Below are 22512 nucleotides of genomic sequence, written 5' to 3'. Positions count from 1 at the left end.
TGGCATTGTATATACACCCTGGGTGGCTAACTTCTTGTTTGTAAAAACTATACTTGGCCAAAGACAATAAAAAATATATTTTGTCACCTCCTAACCCTTCTGGTGACATAATATATGTTTATATGTTCCACGAGAGTGTCATGGTCTGGTGCTGCTTGAGTGCTGCCGACACTGGGGGAGCTACAGTTCATTGAAGAAACCATGAATGTCAACATGTACTGTGACATACTCAAGTAGAGCATGATCCCCTTCCTTTGGAGACTGGGCCGCAGAGCAGTATTCCAACATAACGACCCCAAACACACCTCTAAGAAAACCACTGCCTTGCTAAAGAAGCTGAGGGTAAAGGTGATGGACTGGCCAAGCATGTCTCCAGACCTAAACCCTTTTGAGCATCTGTGGGGCATCCTCAAATGGAAGGTGGAGGAGCCCAAGGTCTCTAACATCCACCAGCTCTGTGATGTCATCATGGAGGCATGGATCCACTGGCAACCTGTAAAGCTCTGGTGAACTCCATGCACAAGAAGGTTAAGGCAGTGCTGGAAAATAATGGTGGCCACACAAAATATTGACACTTTGGGCCCATTTTGGATATTTTCACGTACGGGTGTACTCAATTTTGTTGCCAGTTGTTTAGACATTAATGGCTGTGTGTTGAGTTATTTTGAGGGGACAGCAAATGTACACTGTTATACAAGTTGTACACTCACTACTTTACATTGTAGCAAAGTGTCATTTCTTCAGTGTTGTCTCATGAAAAAATATCATAAAATATTTACAAAAATGTGAGGGGCGTACTCACTTTTGTGAGTTACTGTATATATAAATACTCGCACTATGTGAAAAAACTAATAAAAATAAAAAAACAAATAAATTCAAAACCCTGCAGCTGCTGTCCACAAAGTGCTATGTCACTCGTAAATCAAATAATTATAATACAGCGCTTACAGTCCAAAATGATAACAGTGATTGACAGTGAAAACACATAAAAAAAGTCCAGTCTTTTAAAAAGGACCTTCTTTCTCAGAAAATAGGTGCAGAAACTCAACCACGACCCCCCCCCCCAGGGCCCCCACACACACACACCCACCCACCCTCCATACCTCATAAAATAGTGGGAAGATTTCAAGGGGACATTAAATAATAGGAGTGCAGAGTTGGGGGGGGGGGGGGGATTCTTCACAGAGCGCAGAGTTCAGGGGTGTGCTACATACATAATGCAGAGTTCAGGGGTGCCCTACACACAGAGTGCAGAGTTCAGGGGTGTGCTACATACATAATGCAGAGTTCAGGGGTGCCCTACACACAGAGTGCAGAGTTCAGGGGTGTGCTACATACATAATGCAGAGTTCAGGGGTGCCCTACACACAGAGTGCAGAGTTCAGGGTTGCCCCTGAACACAGAGTGCAGAGTTCAGCCTTCTTTCACAGCCGCTTACCTCTGCATTCCCATCTATTTGTCACATTCATCCCTCTTCGGTTCTGACCTCTACATGCATCCCCCTTCCCCTACCTCCAACCCCCCCCTTCTTTAAAGCTCCATCGTAGACTCAGGCACCAATATCTTCTTCCCGGTCCCCGGGATCCAGCGACTTGCGCAACCCCAGAAAGGATTCCCCTAAGAGGCCTCGTTATGCTCCTAAGTAGCGGTGGGGCAACTTCTAGGATCTTCATGTGGATCTTACTATCCTAGCACTATATTTACTGCACTCGGTGCTGATGGGCCCTTTCGGAACACATTTATACTGCCTTACCACATATTATTATCTGTGTTGAGTGCCGGTCCGCACTCTCCAGACTGTTGATATATACGATTCTGTATTACTTTCTCTGTATTTGGGATACACCCAGTTCTGCTCTCCCACTAATGTTTATGTTCTTTCTTGTTTTCGTCCTCACAGCCTTACCGGAGCTGCAATGGTATGTGTAAACCTCCTCAGTTCCCCAATTGAAATCCATGATTTGCACGTTTTCCGTCCCTGGCGCTGCAGTCCAAACGGAGGTGCGGGAGGTATCCCACTTGATCCTCTAACCACGTCTGCCAGGAGGTGGCCCCCTCTGCAACTCCGGTAACGTCGTTGGGAGATGACGCCCCATCAGGAAAAAGGTGAAGTCCACTAGAATGATGGTATGTGATGTCCTGTTTTCTACCCTTTTGTTAGCTAGCTTTGTTCTGTTAGTTGTAGTTGTACCCTCCTACCCCTCAGGGAATACCACCTGGCCCTATACACATGTCGAGACGCAGTGTGCTTTTTCACTAGATTCACTACTACTGACACACAGCCTACTCCCTATCTCTTACGCTCCCCACCTATGTAAGCTCTATCCTCTCCTAGCCCTCCCTGACGATCCAACATAATATGAAAATAGTATCTTGGAACGTCAAGGGGCTGCGTTCCCCCCACAAACGGATGGCCGTCCTAAGACACCTGAAAAGATTACGAGCTGATATTGCCCTACTTCAGGAGACGCATTTAACAGCTGCCGATTTCCACAGAATGCGCAAATTATGGGTGGGCCAGGTCTATGGCTCGGCCTCTGAAAAACAAAAGGCAGGGACCCTCATACTCATCCACAAAAATTTCCCTCATGAGGTGCTGTCGGAGGAATCTGACACTTCAGGGCGTCTGACGATCCTCAAGCTAAAAGTGAACTCATCTACTCTAGTCCTCACAAACATCTATGCCCCCAATTCCCCCACAAAATCCTACTTCTCTGAGCTGTCGTCCACCTTGGCTCCGTATGTGCACTGCCCCCTCTTGTTGGGAGGCGATTTTAACGCGGTCATGCACCTGGTGGAGGACAGATCGAGGGGCTCGCAATCCAAACCACCGCCTCACCCTGACCACACTCCCCTTTCTGAATTCGCCTCCTCTATCCACCTTACCGATGTCTGGCGGCTGTCCCATCCTCTCGGGAAGGACAATACCTTCTTCTCCCCTCCTCATGACAGTCTCTCTCGCATAGACTACTTCCTGTGTAACAACCTGTTTTTAAAACACACGACAGACCCAACCATTGAAACAATTGCCATATCTGACCATGCTCCCATCACTGTATCCTTCACCGATCCGGCTATGTCCCCATCCCCTACGATTTGGCGATTTCCCTCCTACCTATCTGACAATAAGGAACTACGCGACATTCTAGACTCCACATGGTCCTCCTTCCTACTAGATAACGCAACACACTCTGAGAATCCCATTCTGTTGTGGGAGACGGGTAAAGCAGTACTCAGGGGTAGGATCATCGCTTTCGCTGCGGCCCACAAACGAGCCACCAACGCTGGCTTCCAAGCTGCCAGCAAGGCTCTGCGCATAGCCCAAGCGCAACTGGCACATGACAATTCCTCCTCCACCCGACAGGCCTGGAAAGAGGCTAAGTCCAAGTTTGATCTTTGGGCGGAGGCCGGGGAGAGGTTCCATCACTCTCTCCTCGACCTCCGACTCCACAAATTTGGCAACAAATCCGGGAAACTCCTTGCTCATTTTGCAAGGGTCCACGCTCCCCTACACATATTTCGTCCGTCAAAAAACCGGCCGGGGGTCTATCCACGGACTCCAAGGAAATTAATTCAATTATCAAGGGTTATTTTGCTTCCCTCTATGGTCCCGACCCCATCGACCCATCTAAGGCCAAATCCTTTTTGGACAAGGTACAACTTCCCACTTTAAACCCGTCTGATCTTCAAAAACTCAATGCCCCCATTTTGTTGGAAGAAGTCCAATCGGTTATCAATTCTCTGTCCACTGGAAAAGCCCCGGGTCCGGACGGGTATACCTCAGATTTTTATAAACTGACTAATTCCTTCACCTCCCCCGCCCTCACCAATGTCTACACCCACATTATGAACGGAGGTCCCTACTTACCCACAGGCTTTCAAGCACACATTAAACTTATTCCTAAACCGGGGAAAGACCCTTCAGAACCCAGTTCGTATCGCCCAATATCCCTGTTGAACCTAGACACCAAAATTCTTTCCAAACTAATAGCCAATAGACTGGCCGATATCATGCCTTCCCTGATTCTGCCCTCCCAGTCAGGTTTTACTAAGGGCCGCTCGGCTACTTCTAACATCAGAAAGGTTTTGGCAGTCTTGCACAAGGCCCACATGGAACCCGTAAATGACATGGCTATAATTACATTAGATGCAGAGAAAGCCTTTGACAACGTCAGTTTCTCCTGGCTCCGGATGGTCCTGGAGCAACTCGGCTTCGGTGGCTCTTTTCTGCATCTAATCTCTGCCATGTACTCTGCCCCTCGAGCAAGTGTTGTAGCCTGCGGCCATGTCTCGGATTCCTTTCCTCTCTACAAGGGCACCAGACAGGGCTGCCCGCTCTCCCCATTGCTCTTCAATATTGCCATTGAACCCCTCTCCCGCTATCTGTCCTCACACCATTCCCTACACGGTATACATATGGGTGACCAGGAGATCCGCACAGCATTGTTCGCTGATGACATACTGATATTCACCGCAGACCCGACATCCGACATCCCCCTTATTCACGATATTTTTACGAATTTCCGTGACTGTTCTGGACTCCGCATCAATTTCGCTAAAAGTGAAATTCTCCCGCTATCTCATTCTGCTAACCAACCATGGTTGAAGCACTCAGTATTTGCCATTGCTAAATCACACATTAAATACTTAGGTATTAAAATAGGTAGATTGCCATCTTCTATATACACTTTGAACCTCCCCCCAGTGGTGGAGGTAATTAGGAGACAACTGGAGTCTTGGTCAGAGTTGCCCCTCTCCCTCCTGGGCCGATGCCACTTATTTAAAATGGTCAGCTACCCAAAACTACTTTATCCCATGCAGACCATTCCCCTTCTTCTAAAACATAAAGACGTCCAGATTCTCTATAAAGCACTTTCACAGTTTATCTGGCACAACAAACGTCCCCGCATCTCAATGAAAAAACTCCAGCGGCCCAGGAGGGGAGGGGGCGCCAATCTTCCAGATGTGAGGTTGTACAATCTGTCATGTCTCTTGAGGGTGGGGATTGATTGGATAACTGAGATCCCTAGGTTTTCAAATGTATCCCTTGAAACACAAATGGTAGCACCCTATACTCTGGGAGCAATCCTCCACTGCCCACTATATGCCTTACCAACCAGCATCAGAACCAACATTCTCTTACGGGACACTATAATAGCCTGGCGTGAAGTCAACAAGAAAATAGGATTATCCCCATATTTTTCCCGACATCTGACCATCATGGGACACCCACTATTTCCCCAATCCAGACAATACCAGGCCTTCGCAAAATGGGCAATTGGCGGCCTTACTCACTTTGCACAACTTTTTGACCCGCTTTCTGGTCTCCCACGCCCCCCCTCGGACATCTACACCATTTACAGCATTCCACGACGGCACTTCATCCATGTGCAGCAGGCGATCTCCTTTGCCAAAGACCTTTGCCCACGTCAGTTCAAACGCTTTAGCGACTCCTTGCTGGATGTGCTGATGGTAAAACAGAAACTTAAACTCTCTGACGTATACAAACCTTTGTTGGGCCTCCGATCACCACAGCCTATCTCACCAACCGTTTCTCCATGGAATAAAGACTTTGACATCCCCAACATAGGGGAGCACATCCTACGGGGGTATAACTCGACGTGCAAATACATTGTAAACGAATTCTGGAGGGAACAACAACTAAAAATACTACACAGAGCCTACTCTCCCTTTTCGTTCTCAGCAACTACGACGGCCGCCCAGTCATGTTCTTGGTGCCTAGCCCACAGGCCCACCCTGGCTCATAGACTGTGGTCCTGCCCTCACATCTCTGCATTCTGGGAGGCAGTGCAACACCTGATCTCCACCACCACAGGCTTATCCCCGACGAATAACCCTCTCCTCCTGCTCTTTGGAAACCTTCATGGCCCTACTCTGGAAGTGGACCCCTCCCAAACACAAATCCTCAATGCCTTCAAGGCCTGGATATCGACATGTCTTATGATAGCAAGAAGAGCTATACTCCGGAAATGGACAATTCCTCACCCCCCTACTACTCAGGATGTTATCGAGGAACTCACCAGGCTCTATGCCAGGGAACTTTTGGACTCCAAGCTCCTAGCGGGTCCCACTGATCATCTCATCTCCAAATGGTCCCCGTTCCTGACGGTTTATCCTCAGGCCATCCCCAACCCCAACTGAAGCTTGAGAGGTATCATGTTAGCTGTGTCACACCGTGAATGTCTCCAGGTTAACAATATGGCTCATTTCTCCCTGCCAAGGTACTCCCCCCCCCTCCCCCTCTCTTTCCCCCCCCCCCATTTTGGTTGGTAATATGGATCCCCCAAGTTATAGCCTAAGGGCTTTAGTGTCGTTAACATCTTATGTATAGAAAGGATTCATAGAGTGTCCTGTATGTTTATTCTTTGTGAAACTGTTAAACTCAAATAAAATTTGTTTAAAAAAAAAAAAAAAAAGCTCCATCGTATCACATGTCTTACTTTTGTTGCTGTGTTAAGCTGAAGCACCAAGCTGGCTCTAGTACCATCCCTCACACTGTAGGTGGCTCCTCTATCTTGAATGGAGATCATCCAGTGGGGGTGTCAGCATCTGCAATGCACCCTGTGCAACTGCAGCCGCTCAGGAGATCAGATCTGTGGGAGCCGCTGGAAGGCAAGCTATCACTGTTAAAAACACAGAAGCCGAACCTCTGTGTTTACAAGTGATAGTGGTGCACAAGGAGCAGAGGGCCTGAGCCAGAGGTGGTAGAACTGAGTTCCACCAAGTTCCAGCTGAAAAAAGCCCTGCTTTTAAACATTTACATATAAAGTGCTCAGTGCTCCAAAATCCTTAGAAAAGTGCTGAAGTGCTTCAAGTAAACACGCCGTGCAATGCGCCACACTCCCTTCTTGTATCCTCACTCACCAGAAAAAATGGAGCCCTTTGGAGCAACCAGAACTGGAAAAGAGCTTTCCCTTCATGCAAACGTACTGACAGCATCACCAAAAAAAAAAAAAAAAAAAAAACACTGGAGCTTCCTCTGTTACTTCACTATGTACTAGTACTTTTTTCTTTCATTGAGCCTGGTGGATGTTTTGGCAGCCCCAAAGAGCAGCTTTTTGGAGACCTCATTTAGGGCGCCAAAGCGACCTGGTATTCCCAACACCAGACATATGCGTGCTTGACCTCCAGGCTGAAAAGCTGAGGGTCCATTTTTTCTGGTGAGTGGAGATAGGAGAGGAGAGTGTGGCACATTGCATGGCATGTTTACTTAAAACACTTCAGCACTTTTTTTTAAGGATTTTGGAGCACTGAGCATTTTATATGTAATTTTTTAAAATACTTTGGACTTTTTTCATGTGTTTTTACTGTCTATCACTTTTATCTATTTTGAGCTGTAAGCGCTCTATTATTGATGAAAAGTGTATATGTAATTTCCACACTATGGTGTATGTCACAGGCTGCAGCCTAGCACATATTACCCCAAGAGAGGGGTATACAGTCATTAATGTGTAAAAGGAAGGATAGGTGGTGCTGTCTGTGGGCAAGAAGGATGTAAACCATGGGTGTCCAACCTTTTGGCTTCTCTGGGCCACATTGAGTGTAGAGAAATTTTCTCAGGCCGCATATAAATTATATACTGTATTTAAGGTATATAAGTAATAAAACGCCGTCGCGCCCTTTCCACGCCCCCACCCCGCACCCCACCCGCACTAATTTAATACAACTAGAGGATGATCAAATAAAATGGAATCAGTATACAGAGGTTTACTTTTTCTGAGAGATATTAGAGGAACACTCTAACCACCATGACCACTTTAGTGATTTGAAGTGGTGATGGTGGTAGGAGTCATAAACACTGCACATGCTGGGATATTTACAGTTATGTGCTGGGGGCTAGTTGCACCCCTAGCACATGTGACTTAGGCAGCCAGAAAATGTCATACCCTTATTCATACATGTATGAACAAGCACATGACATATTATGACAAAACACAACTAAAAAACATATTGCAACCATTTACACACGCTAATGCACATACCTTTTCTACTTATTTTGCAGACTGCTGGCGGTTACTGATGGCGGTCGGCGGGTACTGCTGGCGGGTAGTGCTGGTGGTTACTGCTGGGGGTTACTGCTGGTGGGTAATGCTGGTGGGTAATGCTGGTGGGTAGTGTTGGTGGGTTGGTGGGTACTGCTGGCTGGCAATGCTGGTGGTTACTGTTGGTGGGTACTGCTGGTGGGTAGTGCTGGTGGTTATTGCTGGCAGGTAGTGCTGGCCCATCAATGCCCATAAATGCAGCCTCACCATTGTCCATAAATGCAGCCTCACCAGTGTCCATCAATGCAGCCTGATCAGTGCCTATCAGCTCAGCCTCATTAGTGCTCATCAGCCCAGCCTCGTCACTGCCCATCAGCTCAGCCTCATCAGTGCTCATCAGTGCAGTCTCACCAGTGCCCATCAATGCAGCTTGATGAGTGCCCATAAACTCAGAATCACCAATGTTCATAAATACAGCCTGTTCAGTGCATTGGGATTAGAGAGAGGAGAGCCGCCAGATTACACAGTGTGCTGTCTATCATAGGAGCCAGACAAGGAGGCGGGACATCGGGTGACAGCGGCCTCCGGGTAAGCTAGAGATCCCTGCTCTGTGTAATCCGGCGGCGCTCACCCCCTCTTCCCCTCCAAAACAGCCCAATGGGCCCAGTGGGACCCATGGTAGGTTTGGCCCTGGGGGCCCCCTCTGCCCCAGCTTGCGGTGCACCTGCCCTGGATCAGCCCTGCAAAGCGGGACAAAACTAGGGATATCTGGTCACCCTAGGCTTGTGGCCAGCAGGTCCCACAGGCCATGGTCAGCTTCCAGTGAGTCCTGCTGGTCACTGACCTGTGGGTCTAGCTAGCCACTAGCCACAGTCTGTGGGTCCAGCTGGCCACTGACCTGTGGGTCTTGCTGGTAACTGACCTGTGGGTCCTGCTGGCCGCTGGCAATGGCCTGTTGGTCCTGCTAGCCACTGACCTGTGCATCTTGCTGGTCACTAATCAGATGGTCCCGCTAGCCGCTGGCCTGTAGGTTCTGCTGGGAGCTGGCCATGGACTGTGGGTCACAGGCCATGGCCAGCAGCCAGCAGGACCCGTAGACCTTGGCCTACTGTGGGTCCTGCTGGCCATGGCCTATAGGTTCTGCTGGCCGCTGGCCATGGCCTGTGGCCCACAGGCCATGGCCAGCTTCCAGCAGGACCCACAGGCCAGTGGCCAGCAGGACCCACAGGCCAGTGGCCAGCAGGACCCACAGCCAAGAGGCCAGCAGGACCCACAGGCCAGTGGCCAGCAGGACCCACAGATCAGTGACCAGCAAGACCCACAGGCCATGGCCATCTCCCAGCAGGACCCACAGTGTTGAGGGCTATTTTGAGGTTACTGGGTGGGCACTGGGGGCAGGGTAAATGAGGGGGGAGATAGATGGGATGATCATGTAGGGGTCAGCTGGGGAAGTCAGGGTCTCTCACATCAGTGATGGCAGCTGCCAGCTCAGTTCCAGTTACTGACACGGCCTCCTCCAGTCCAGGGGTGGGGGGTGGGGTTAATGCTCCTGTCCTGTGGTCAAGTACAGGTACAGCCAGCCCAGCAGCCCGAGCCAGTCACATGTGTACCGACTCCCTGGCGTGCCCTTCCTCTGCCTGCCTCTGAAATTCGGGGTTGTAGTTTGCTAGCTGCGCTGCTCTAAGTTCTCCACTCACTGGAAACTTGAGCTCGTATGGACTATAACTCCCAGAATGCAATAGTCGGCCGCCGCTGCCCTGGCCCGACTTCCTCCGAATCAAAATAAAAAAAAAAAAAACGGCAGAGGGCGGTGGGCTGCATTGCCTGCGGTCCCGGGCCGCAGGTTGGACATGCCTGATGTAAACCAATTGGAGAATTAATTAAATCTTGAAAATATCAGTGATATAAAAAATATATAAATATAAATAAAGTGCTAGAGTACAAAGGATGTGTATGTGAGTGTATACACCAGTTATAAATCACAGAAAGCAACAAATGCTATAGCTAAAAAATGCAAATATAAAAATTTAACCCAAAAAAAAACCACATCAATAAAGTGACAAAGTGCAAAAAAGTGACATCCGTGCAAAAAATGAATGATTATATATATAAAAATTCTTGATCAATAAAAATTGCAAAATTGACCTAAAGTCCACAACAATTATAAAATTAAAAAAAGTCCATGTGAAAAATGAATAATAGTTGGCTGAAGCAATCTGTTCACAATATGAAATTTCAGGTATTGAGGTCGCAGGCTCGGTACATAAAATATCCCTGTTCATGGATGACATTTTATTGTCCCTCACATCTGCTAGAATTTCTTTGCCCAACCTTTTAGCCCTCTTGGACTCGTTTGTAGTCTTTTCTGGTCTGCATATAAACCCTACCAAGTCTAAAGCGATGTCGGTTACCCTGCCCCTCGCTGACCTGGAAGCCATTAAATCGGCCTTCCCATTACAGTGGCATCCCACCCTGCCTTATTTGGGGGGTAAGCTTTCCCCAGCTTATGGCGACCTATATAGTGTCAACTATCCACCCCTTTTTCAGCAATTGACTGATCTGAATTCCTCTTGGTCCCATCTGTCACTGTCCTGGTTTGGCAGAATTACTGCTGTTCGTATGACTTACCTCCCAAAATTATTGTATTATTTTCGTGTATATCGCCGGTTCCAATCCCTTCGCACATTTTGCGTATCCACCAGCGCAAACTCCTAAAATTAATTTGGGGTACTTTTACACACCATATCAATAAAAGAATTATGTATGCCCGTAGGATATTTGGCTGTTTTTTGGTCCCCAATTTACATGTTTATTATACTGCGGCATCAATAGCCCCGCTATCTCTCTTGCATGACACCTTACAAATGCCACTATGGGCTACGATTGATTTAGTGGATTCCCAACCAATCCCCCTCACTTCCATACCTTGGCTTCCCCCGAAATACCGCCCGCTGAACTTAAGACCGTGCTTACTCCACTCTCTTCGTCTCTGGGACTCTGTTCAATACTTGGCCAATCTAATCTCCCCCACTTGCCATTACTACGACTTTTCCCATGTCCTATGTTTCAACCTGGCTATGACAACCCTGAGCAGTTTTCTTGGTGGACAGACCATGGATTTGGGGATGTCCACTCGCTAATCACCCCCACTAAGATACGTCCTTTTGGAGCTCTTAGATCTTCTCACGATATCCCCTTACGTGAACACTACCGATATCTTCAACTTCACCATTTTCTCCAGCAAATTATAAAGTCCAAACCTTTGCCCTACATGCTAACACCCTTCGAAAGCCTTTGCAGGGCAAGACCCCACTCACCGGGGCTCATATCGCTCCTATATTATCTCTCGTGACAAGCCCCCGCTTTCCACCTACCATTCACAATGGGAATCAGGACTGGGGAGATGGCTGGACAAGGAAGACTGGCAGCATATGACAGCTGCTCTCTCAAAATGCTCACATAATGTATTAATTTTGAAAAAAGGCCTATATAGGTGTTTTACAGATGGTATTACACCCCTGCTAGACTGACCAGATTCATACCAACGTACTCTCCCTTATGTTTTCGGGGATGCTCTCATGAGGGGACCATGGCCCATATCTGGTGGACCTGCCCTAGGGTGTGCAGACTATGGATCAGGGTCTATGCCTTGCTTCGCAATATTTTTCATATCAATTTGAAAAGGGACCCATATGAGGCACTTTTATGTAAACCTATAGTCGAATTGTCGCGCCAGCAACGCCAACTGCCCCAGCATCTGTTTACTGCTATGAAACTGTGCAAATGTAGAGTAAAAAAGCGGCACTTCCAGCAGTAGGAAAAACTTGATTTTATTGCAGAATCAAAGGTCCAAAATCCAACATCGAACACACAGGACAAACTGGATCAGCAGACGCTTTCCACACCATGTGCTTACTGCTACGAAACAGACTATAGCCCGATCCTGGAAGACCCACTGCTTAGCTTCGAGGCAGTCAAAAACCGCATGAATGATATTCTGACCAATGAAAAGCTGACCGCTATAACTACCGATTCCCACAATAAATTTTTTAAGGTGTGGGACTCTTGGATTTCGTACATTACTCCATCCAGATTCCATGTAACACTTCTCTCCATTTAAATCGCTCCCCGGTTGCTCACCCCACAGGACCTACTCTTTCCTCTCTCACCCCTCTCTGCTCCCTCTTCCCTTCCTCTCCTCTCTGCTCCCTCTTCCCTCCCTCTCCCTCTTTCGTTTTTTCCCTTTCTTCTTTTTTCTTTCCTTTCTCTTCTCTCTTCTTTGTGTCTTGTCTGTTCTGGCACGTCCCTGTGCTTTATACTACATGAACATGTCTATCCATAGTCAGTGGAACTTATTTTGATGTTGTTATTTTTTCCCTTCAGCTTGTTTTCTAATGCTCTCCTCCCCTTTAGAAGGGAATAGACGTTTTTTTGCTACCTGAAGGTGGGGGACTATTTGTCTCCACTCTATTGTCTGCAAATATAAGTATACGCCTATTTATGGCATCTTCTGTATGGTTATGCCTTTTATTTGCTTCCCATGAAGTTTTCTGTTTACATGTTCCATTTTCTTTGTATTTATTTGCATGGACCTGTTGTATGCCTATGCCTGTTATTCAATAAAAACCTTTGTAAAAGAAAAATTAATAATAGATGAATTGTCAGTGGTTAATTAATTTTCAATGGGGAATCGTGACTGTGAATACACTTGTGCTCCCCCTCTCTCCCAGTACCACACTCACCAGAAAGAGGAACCCCTACAGGGGTAACCAGCGTCAATCACAGGAAAAATATGGCTCTCCTATATATGCCCAGTAATGGAGACCTTGGATATATGGACTACGAATACCAATTCACTTAGAAGTCTGTCCCCAATGACCACAGGTATGCAAAGATGGAAACAACTCATAGCGTAAATCCATTACACATAAATAGTTTATTAAAATAATCGTATATACTCACAAATGAACAGAAAATTAAGGCTGTTAAAAGCAGACCGTATTTCTGGAATGCCGTGCGTTCCATGGACCGGTGTTCTATTTACTATCTGGAGTGGGAACTCCATCGCTGCCTGTGTCCCTGTTAGGGAGATTCACCCTCTCTGTTGGTCTCTATTTGTCCTGTTTACTGTTAACATCAAATATGGAAGTAAACGAAAATCCTAAATTTCTGGTGTCCCCAGAGCAGGAATAAAGGGGAAATCATCCAATGGAGACACTAGTTCTGGTAACAACCAGGGATTCCCTTACTTTGGAGAGATTTCCTCTCACTTCCTGTTTGGCTATGGGACAGGAAATGAAGGGGAATCTCCTCAATGGGACACAGATTGGAAAAAAAGCTGACAGGGGTATGAGCCTGGGTTCAGACTATTGCGAACACAGACATCGCATGCGATTTGCACCGCATTGCTGTGCAGATCACATGCAATGTCTGTGCGATGCGAATTCAGCCATACATTTTGTATGGGTGAACTCCCATTGCATTCCCAAGAAAATGCTGCAGGAACTTTTTTCTTCCCGCGGTTGAATCCAATCGCATGGGTGTTCACACTCATGTGATCCGATTCCTGTCTGAATTCACAGTTTGCACTGCGATCTGCGAACCGATCTGGGGGTGTCATTAACTTTATTTTGACACCGGCAGCGGTTCGCAGAGGGCAGTGTGAACTGCCTGCGGGGGGATGCGATGCGGGAACCTGCACACGAATTGCGGTGGCTCACGCATCGCAGTAGTGGGAACCCCGGCTAACCCTCCCTTACTCTATCCAAAATAAAAAAATAAAAGCTTTGTATTTAGTTCCGCTTTAAACCCAGAGACCGGTGGCCTTTTATTATTAGTACTGTAGGAATTGTATTGCACATGATATTAGAGATACAGTATCTCACAAAAGTGAGTACACCCCTTACATTTTTGTAAATATTTTATTCTATCTTTTCATGTGACAACACTGAAGAAATGACACTTTGCTACAATGTAAAGTAGTGAGTGCACAGCTTGTATAACAGTGTAAATTTGCTGTCCCCTCAAAATAACTCAACACAGCCATTAACCTCCCTGGCGGTCTGATTATGTCAGGATTTCTGTGCTAAAAGCGGTACATTGTTTTGCATGGAAATTTGTTGTTTTATCATTTAAAACTCAACTTCCCCCGCTGTCCTCCCAGCCGATGCCGGCACTTGCCTTCCGGTTCCCTTCCCTGCGAGTGTTGCGACGCAGGGGGGGGGGGGCGGAACTGGCGGCAATTTCAAAAATGTAAATACACCAAATGACATGATACAAAGCTGTGATTTTAACAGATCACACTGTATCATGCCATTTCACCACAGGATTTCACCTGGTGACTTTTCCAGTGCTCTGCCTGTGCTTTTCCAGTTCTTTGTGCCTGGAAAATTGAGAATGACCATGGCGTCAAAAAAACATTCTTTTTGCGCAAAACCGCTTTTAGACGAACGGGAAAACAGCGACAGCGAAACAGAGTTACTTGAAGAACTGAGCGATAGCGATTCGTTGGAAAATTGGTCATCAGGTACAGAAAGTGATGACAGTGACGATTCGGATGTTTCTTTCTGGCACATCGCTCCATTGGAAATTCTGAAGAATCATTTGATATACTTCCTAAATTCCACAAGCGATGTGCCAGAAAGAGACATCAGATTCGTTGCTGTCTTCACTTTCTGTACCTGATGACGACTTTTCTCACGAATCGCTATCGCTCAGTTCTTCAAGTAACTCTGTTTCGCTGTCCCTGTTTTTCAGCTAGTCTAAAAGCGCTTTTGCGCAAAAAGAACGCTTTTCGGACGCCATGTTCCTTCTCAATTTTCCAGGCACAAAGAACTGGAAAAGTCACCAGGTGAAATCCTGTGGTGAAATGGCATGATACAGTGTAATCTGTTAAAATCACAACTTTATATCATGTCATCTAGTGTATTTACATTTTTTAAATTGCCGCTGGTTCCGCCCCCTTCAGGGAAGGGAACCAGAAGGCAAGTGCCGGCAATCAGCCATGCACAGAGCGAGGAGAGAGTGTATGGATGCAGGGGAGGCCAGCGGGCGATCGCAGGGAAAGTGAGTAACATTCTGGGGTAATGTGTGGATCGGGGTTACCGCTTTTGGTACTGAAAGTTAACCCCGAACCACACTCGGGAATACCGTAAGGGAGGTTAATGTCTAAATCGCTGGCAACAAAAGTGAGTACACCCCTAAGTCAAAATGTCCAACTTGGGCCCAAAGTGTGAATATTTTGTGTGGCCACAATTATTTGCTAGCACTGCCTTAACCCTCTTGGGCGTGGAGCTCAATAGCGCTTCACAGGTTGCCACTGAAGTCCTCTTCCACTATTCCATGTCAGCATCACGGAGCTGGTGGATGTTAGAGACCTTAAGCTCCTCCACCTTCCATTTGAGGATGCCTTACAGATGATCAATAGGGTTTAGGTCCGGAGACATGCTTGTCCAGTCCATCACCTTTACTCTCAGCTTCTTTAGCAAGGCAGTGGTCGTCTTGGAGGTGTGTTTGGGGTTGTTATCATGTTGGAAGACTGCCCTAAAGCCCAGTCTCCGAAGATTGCTGGATGTGTAGGATGGAAGCAGAGGAGGACTAGAAGTGCCTGCTTGTGGGTCTGTTAGCAGTTAAATGGTTATTGGAAGTGGTGGGTGTGTGATCCTGTCCATTGTGTGTGTTGTGTACAGGGGACCTGCATGGTACTGCTGCTCTCATGGATCTTCTTCCAGAAGGATCCAGCACTTTAAGCTGCTGATTACAAAGCATGTGATAGTACACTCTCTGTCCTAGTGCTCCATCAGCTCAGCTATTGATCCAGCCAGGGTTATTAGCAATATCTGATTAATTGCTAATAACCCTGGCTGGATCAATAGCTGAGCTGATGGAGCACTAGGACAGAGAGTGTACTATGGGCAGCATGTGCCTAGGATATGAGACAGACACCTACATACATATCATCACATGCTTTGTAATCAGCAGCTTAAAGTGCTGGATCCTCCTGGAAGAAGATCCATGAGAGCAGCAGTGCCATGCAGGTCCCCTGTACACAACACACACAATGGACAGGATCACACACCCACCACTTCCAATAACCATGTCACTGCTAAGTTCTAACAGACCCAGATCTGTGGAAAAAGTGCAAAAGACCCAGAGGGGGCAGCAAAAAGAGTTCCAAGACTTCTGCCCATTTCCATTGTGGCTTTCATGTATCTTATAGGCAGAAGCAATCGGACAAACCTGAAAATTTTAAGAACTCTTCATAAAGAATTTAAAGGTAGCTCTGGAGAATGTGGGGCAGGTATAATCAGGGATGGACATATACTTGTTTGTCACCTGTCCTATGCACCTACCCATTGGGTGGCAGGCCTCAGTACCATGTTAATAGATCAACCATGATAGCCACACAACCACAAGGCACGCCAAGGATGGAGATGGAGGGGCTGAACAAGACAGCCCACTCTGCGTGAACACTTCTAGAATTAAAATAAGGCAAATTGTCACCCTATGTGGCCAGCAGTTTGGTTCTACAGACCCTGCCAGCAACATAATGTGTGGGTGGTTGCATCGGGTCCCTTGCAGCCTTATTGCCCTGAAACACAATATAAGCAGACAGTGAATAAAAAAAGTGGGCATAAAGGAAAAAAGAATACTTTCACTTACTGTAAAGTGAGCCCGGCAAACTCTCCTGGCAGCTCCATCTCTGCTCTCAGTTACGTTATATGTCTTCTGACACTGACAACTTGATTCATCACACATACATGATACAGGATAATTGGAGAACAGAGCCGCTCAGGTGTATCAGTCCAACCTGGTGCTGGATAAAGTGCAAAGGAAGTAGTGGAACCGCACTCAGGTAGATGAAAGCAATGGAAATACTTTTATTCTTCAAATTATAAGTAGACAGACAGTGCAAGGAACAGGTAATCCAAGGTTAACGCGTTTCACGGCACACACGGCCGCCTACTCATAACCGTAGTGATGGATCACGGAAATCAATTCTCGGATCACGGATCCTCAATTGAGGAGTATTAAGTTAATGACACAAATCTGCAATCAATTACTATCATCAGAGTGTGTATATCAAACCGATTTCCGTGATCCATCACTACGGTTATGAGTAAGCGACGGTGTGTGCCGTGAAACGCGTTAACCTTGGATTACCTGTTCCTTGCATGAGTAAGCGACGGTGTGTGCCGTGAAACGCGTTAACCTTGGATTACCTGTTCCTTGCACTGTCTTTTTTTTGGGGGGGGGGGGGTGTTCATATAAAAAAATTTGAAAAATATTGTTATTTTTTCAAAATTGACGCTCTTTTTTTGTTTATAGCGCAAAAAGTAAAAAAAGGTGATCAAATACCACCAAAAGAAAGCTCTGTTTGTGGGAAAAAAAGGACATCAATTTAATTTGGGTACAGCGTCACACGACCGCGCAATTGTCCGTTAAAATCACGCAGTGCCGAATCACAAAATAGGGCCTGGTCAGCAAGGGGGTAAAATCTTCCGGGGCTTAAGTGGTTAAAAGACAGCAGCTACACTTTTTGTAGCTGCTGACTTTTAATAAACACAAAAACGGGTGGAACTCCGCTTTAATCTTTGAACTTTAAGCTGTTCCCACTGTTACACACATTAAAGCCACAACCATTATTTGCCACGGTGTGTATGTGTGCCATAGGACTTGTTTTTTGTCTCCACTCCAGAGTTCCCCAGGTCCTTCATAATCCTAGTCATGCTCATATTGTTTTGATTTTTCATTAAAAGGCCAAGCAGATTTACTTGTTACAGGCATTGTTAATATTTACATATTGCTTATATGCTTTAAACATCAGTTCTTTTCATTCCTAATGGGAGTTTATGTCATATTTCAGATTGTTGTTTAAAAATGTGCTCTGTCAGTAAATGTTCTATGTTTCCTCAGTTAAAAAAGTTATAGGGGGCTGGCAACGCCGCCAGTCATCCAAAAATTTACAGGCCCATAGTTGGCAACTGTCCTGATTTTGCTGGGACAGTCACAGGTTTTACAAAACTGTCCTAACACGACTTTGTCCTGGGCTGCTTCCCGGAAATCAAAGCCATTCACAAATAGCAGCCAGTGAGTACTGTTCTGTCACATTTAATGGCTGGCACCACAACTCAACTGGCTGTCGGGCTTTGTTCACATCTTTGCCGAATGGGTGCCCGCACCCAGGGGCATGAATTGTGCTGCTGAGTGGGCACATCACGATCCTGCGGCTTCCAGTACACAGACTCAAAATGAACACAACCCCCCTCTGTAGAACTTGGTCTAATCAATATCTCAAGGCATTCGCACACGGCCATAGGAGGGGTGGGGGCTCTGGGGATTTGTTTGACTTTTGACTACGCAGGTCATGTCCCTTCTACACATCTGGGCCGAGTCCTAAAGGGGGTTTACCGGTGGAGGAGGGACATGGGACCTGTGCGGGGCAGCTCTGCACTGATACCTAGATTCTGCCCACTGGGAAGAGGGTGGTGTGAGTGAGGGTGGATGTAGGCTCTGCAGGTGATAAAAGAAAAGGAATTGGCAGCATTCCAGGTTGAGTCAAAATCCAGATTTATTGACTGGACATCCAAATATGACAATTGTGACAAGGTAGACGCGTTTCACACACTGACTGTGTGCTTAATCAGTCAGTGTGTGAAACGCGTCTACCTTGTCACGATTGTCATATTTGGATGTCCAGTCAATAAATCTGGATTTTGACTCAACCTGGAGTGCTGCCAATTCCTTTTCTTTTATCAAGTTTTCACGGAGGCGAGCCGGGGCATGCACCTGTGTGAGTCATCAGGCAATTACACCACCTTGAGCAGTGATTCCTTGCCTGTTCATAGGCTCTGCTGGTGGGACGGTTTAATTTGCATTCACCTCTGTGCAGAGCTGTGGCCAGTATGTGGTCTGAATGGCTGAGTGTACCAACAGCCATAGGGCCACAGGCAGGGCTAAGCTGTTTATATTATGCCTAAATATCACTGGAGCCTGGGAACCTGGGTACAGTGCTTGGTGGTGACATCACTACTGTTTTGCAGCAAACTGTGAGGCAGGAGCTTGTGTGCAAGGAGTTTAGAGGCTGCCAGGAGTCCAGAGAGAGGACTGGGGTCTCCAATGCAAGTCTGCCTGGGGACACTGAGCTGTCACTGCAGCAAGTAGATAGTGTACAAGAGATACTGCCTGCTGCTTTTGAGAGCCCAGCTGGGAGCTGTTTCTGAGAGACTGCATGGCAGCTGTCACTGTTGAGAGACCACATGGCAGCTGTCACCGGTGAGAGACCGCATGGCACCGCTTACTGGTGTTGCTGCTGGTGAGAGACCACCTGGCAGCTGTCACCGGTGAGAGACCACATGGCAGCTGTCACCGGTGAGAGACCGCATTGCACCGGTTACTGGTGTTGCTGCTGGTGAGAGACCACCTGCCAGCTATTAATGATGGGAGACAGCAGGGCTGCTATTAATGGTGTTGCTGCTGGTGAGAGACTTCACAGTAGGTGTCATTGGTGGTGTTAGTGGTGCTAAGAGGCTGCATGGCTGGTGTTACTGGTGAGAGAAAATTGTATTTGTTTTAGCATAAAATTGTTTGCTTTTTTTATTTTATTTATTTCCATAAAAAGGCCCACCAAAATCTTCAGCACCAGGCCCATGATACACCTAATCTAAAGCCCAGTTTACATAGGCAGACCACCGTTCTGTCTCTCTGGGGAGCGATCGCGGTTGGCCAGTGGACATCATGCCCACCGGACCTGCTGATTGGCTCCCCCTCTGGCCAATCAGGACACAAGCGCAGCCCCACTGGCTATTGCGCGAAACAACGTACAGGCCGTTTTGCGCAATAGAGCCGACCTGCCGCAGTATGTGTACTGCTGGTGGTCGGCAAGTGGTTACATGTCACTGATTTTGAACAACCATGCAACCATTGAAGTCACAATTCTTGATCTGCATCCTTGTTCTGGGTCAGTGACCTGAGAATGTATGGAAGCCATTAAAAAAGGCATGACAGCAGGGTGACCTGTATTGTCAAAAATATAGGTTATCTGTGACAGCCAGCATATCTCCTTCAGCACAGGCTTTTTTTTCTTGTGTCCATCCTGAGTAATTCCTTATTTATACCTTATATCCCTCACAACATTATTGTAAATCAAAACCTCAAATAAGGAAATTCATACAAGATATTTTGCTGATCAACATTTTTATTGCCTTGCAAATAAGCAGATTACAGTGAGCCAGGACATCTTTCCTGAGAAACATCTGAAAGGTAAGAAATATTTAAACAAAATGCAAAAAAGAGGCTGAGGGAGGACTCATATTTATCCTATCAGCATGTTTCTAGAACAGTAGTCAAGGTTTAGTACAGAATAGATTAATCTTACCATTCAGAAAGCACTGTTCACAAGTGCCATCAATACAGCGGAACAAAGACATTGCCTTATTCAGACCACCCCAAGCATTTATCACTTGGTCCTTTTCTTTACCAAGTCTCTCCTGGTCAGGTTTGTACACGAACCTGTAAACAAAGGCCCGGTCCTCAATTCTTTGGAAGTTCTTTTGAAGGCTGTCCAGTATATTATAATATCTACTTTGGTTGATGCATCTATCCACACACGGGGAGATTAGAGAGTAAAATATGACACAGTGGGCCTTAGGTTCCGTGTTCATAAAATCCTCGACGGCAGAAGGGGTTTGCCTTCCTTCAGATTTTATGAGACGATATTCTGCATGTTCTGTATAGGTTATATCATTTCCATTATTCATCCTTTCAGTAACATTTTTAGATTTAGCCATTAAGATTCGATTCCCTGAGTAGATGACATTTTTGTTCATTGCGTCTTTCATTTTATCTATGTCTGTGTTAAAAGCAACAGTGAAATCCTTTGGCATACCAGTGATTAATGAAGGATTTTTCTTGTTTGTTCTGCACTCCTGCTCTGTCAGCTTCACTACATAGGCGACTTGAGGCGCATTGCTGAAAGGTTAGAAAAATGAAATTAGCTTAGTCAATATAAAAATCAATGAAGCATTTTGCCTTTAAAGTTACTGTACACCAGAAACAGCTCTAAAGCAGTAGTAAAGTCCACTCTATGATTTACACCTACAGATTGCCTATAATAAAGGTTTACCTGTATGTACTGTAAATATCTCCTAAACATGCACCATTTAGGGGATATTTACTTTAGTAGCAGCCAGTGACATCAAAGGTGCATGCGCACTGCACTCTAAATGGACAATGCCGTCCATTCAGAGCTCTGTGCCATGACCATGACTCCCGTGTGCATGCATAGGAGTGACATCATTGCAGTTTGGCTATTCAAACAGCCGAAGCCCATGAACCTGGAAGGAAGGCCGGATGAAGATGAAAGCAGTGAAAGAACGTGGCTGCAGGGATCCGGTTTGCAGGTAAGTCTGTCATAATGTGCTAGTATGTGGTGTATTCTAACACATTGTGACATTATCCTGCTGGGGCTCAACTTTTTTTTTTTTTTTTTTTTATGCGGTTTTCTATGGCTTTGGAGTGGAGTTCCACCCATTTTTTTCTTCTTTTAATGTGTGTTTTAGGAATTACAAGCATTTTCCAAATGGCTTTTTTAAATGTTTTTTTCTAATAAAATACCTTTTTTTTTCTTTTGTCATCTGCACTTTCTGGTGCCCCCGCCTAGGCGATTACGTCACTAAGCGGTTTGCAAGGGCTCCTGGGATAGCGACATCATGTATCCCAGAAGTCCTTGTGAATCGCCTGGTGACCAAATCTCACGTTATTTCCAGCTGGGAAATGACGTGCACGGGAGGACCGGAATGCCATGAATGACAGGTTGCTATAGAAACGGGGTGGGAACTTCCGCTGACACTGCCATTGCTATAGCAACGTGTCAGGAGGAAGAAGCGTCACATGGTGACATTGCGCAGGCGTGAGAACAGGAGGTGCATGCTGGGTAGCCAGCTGCACCTAATTCCAGAAATAGATACTAGAGGGCTTCAGATGCCCACAGTGGACATGGACCTACCAGCTTTCGAGATCAAGGTAGTTGTTCTTTATTTAAACTGAAACTAAAAGGAATACACTATAGACACCAGCTAAATGAGGCATATAAAGTTTATTAAATTACAGCAGAGTTGAAAAAAAAAATGTGATTTGGGGACTGGAACTCCTCTTTAACTCTTCACTGCCCAAGCCAATTCTGACACTCTCTCCCCCTTGAACCCCCAAACATTCTATATTTTCTGAAATCAAAGGCCCGGGAAAAAAAAAAATGTTTGTAGTTGCAATTATTTTTATGTCACACGATATTTGAGCAGCATTTTTTCAAATGAAAATCATTTGGGAATTTTAATGCACACAAACACATTATACTGAAAAAGCAAGCAATTGAATTGCAAGTTTGAAAATGACTTGCTAAGCTTTTGCTAGACTTGCCAGGCTTCACAAGTTTGTTGCACAATTGCAGCAGGTCCACATTGCATGACCCCAGATCAACGTTATTTGCAAACATTCTGCAAGTCAACTGCAA

Source organism: Pelophylax lessonae, assembly GCF_965119305.1.
Source record: "Pelophylax lessonae genome assembly, chromosome: 3".
Taxonomy (NCBI): Eukaryota; Metazoa; Chordata; class Amphibia; order Anura; family Ranidae; genus Pelophylax; species Pelophylax lessonae.
The sequence above is the reverse complement of the archived record's forward strand: the minus strand, read 5'-3'. Positions refer to the sequence as shown.